The sequence below is a fragment of the Capsicum annuum genome, chromosome 7, assembly GCF_002878395.1.
Source record: "Capsicum annuum cultivar UCD-10X-F1 chromosome 7, UCD10Xv1.1, whole genome shotgun sequence".
Lineage (NCBI taxonomy): Eukaryota > Viridiplantae > Streptophyta > Magnoliopsida > Solanales > Solanaceae > Capsicum > Capsicum annuum.
In genome coordinates, this window is record NC_061117.1 from 67,023,924 (window position 1) to 67,025,137 (window position 1,214).

General features: G+C 35.4%; 1 non-coding gene across 1 annotated transcript; it reads left to right on the forward strand.

Moving 5' to 3' along the window:
• Nucleotides 1-269: 269 nt before the first annotated feature.
• LOC124886221 lies at nt 270-372 on the forward strand. Its single transcript, XR_007043307.1, has one exon. It is a non-coding gene; the product is annotated as a small nucleolar RNA R71 (small nucleolar RNA).
• Nucleotides 373-1,214: the final 842 nt, after the last annotated feature.

Genomic DNA, 1,214 nt, shown 5'->3' on the forward strand with positions numbered 1-1,214 from the left:
TGAACTGATTAGTAATCTAATTTTGTAGTGTAGCAAATTGAGCTAATAACACAGTAAACTGATCTGCCTCTAACATGCCCTCAATCTTATTAGGAACACTCATCGAGTCAGCATGACATTCAGAATTCCCCTGTGAAATCCGATTTAGTAGTGTATATAATTCATTATATGTTTTATTAAAAGCTTGCCCACCAGCTGTTGAATCTAAGAGAATATTGGTATTTGGCTCCAAACACTCTATGAAAGTATGAACAATAACATCATTAGACTAATGATGGTGAGGGCAATTTCTGAGCATACCCTTAAACTTTAACACGCTTGATAAAGATTTTCTTCTTCTTTCTGCTTAAAACTAATCTCGCTACTCACATGTGTTGTCCTCCCTAATAGAAGAATTGAATAAGTAACTTTCAATCTAAATTATCCTAAGAAATGATAGAGAGTGGTGGTTCAATATATAACTATCTTTTTTGCTTCCCCAATTAAAGAAAAGGGGAAGAGAGACAGTCTTACATAATCAGTAGATAACCCTGTAGGAATGTAGGTATTGCTAATTTCCAGGAAGGTTCGTATGTGCTATAGTGGGTCTTCATGTGAAAATCTAGCAAATTGCCCAGCTGAGCTCAACAACTGTGCCATATTTTGCTTTAATTCAAAATGACCATCCACCTCTAGATTGTGGATGCTATTTGTAGCATGGTTCATAAGTGGGACTGCCACTTTACTAATAGGTCTGGTTTCTACTTAAACAGGAGCAACTGGAATCACCGGAGCTGGAAAACGTCCAATATTTGGATCAACTGGATCAATAAGATTAGGATATCTTTTCTCTACTATTTAAAGTTGGTGAATTGGAAAATGAGCTCTTCTCCTCTGTTGAAATACTAGTTTTGGTTTTGAATATGGCTTTACCAACTCTGTATCTCTTGTCAATCTTGTATTCATCTAGTCCTGCAAAAGCAAACCACTAAGATCAAGTTGTTAACACTTCAAATAATTAATAAAAACGATAAATTTCAAAAATTACTTATTATACTAGTCCCCGATAATGGCGCCAGGAGTTTCTCCATTCTATTTAGTTATTGACCCAGATCATTGTCACTTTGTTACATTAGTCTGGTCTTGTTGATAGGAGAAGTCAAACGAGGATAGAGGAAAGACAAAATAAGAATTTTAGATATTTAGAGCAGGGTTGGGGTCAACACAATAGTGAT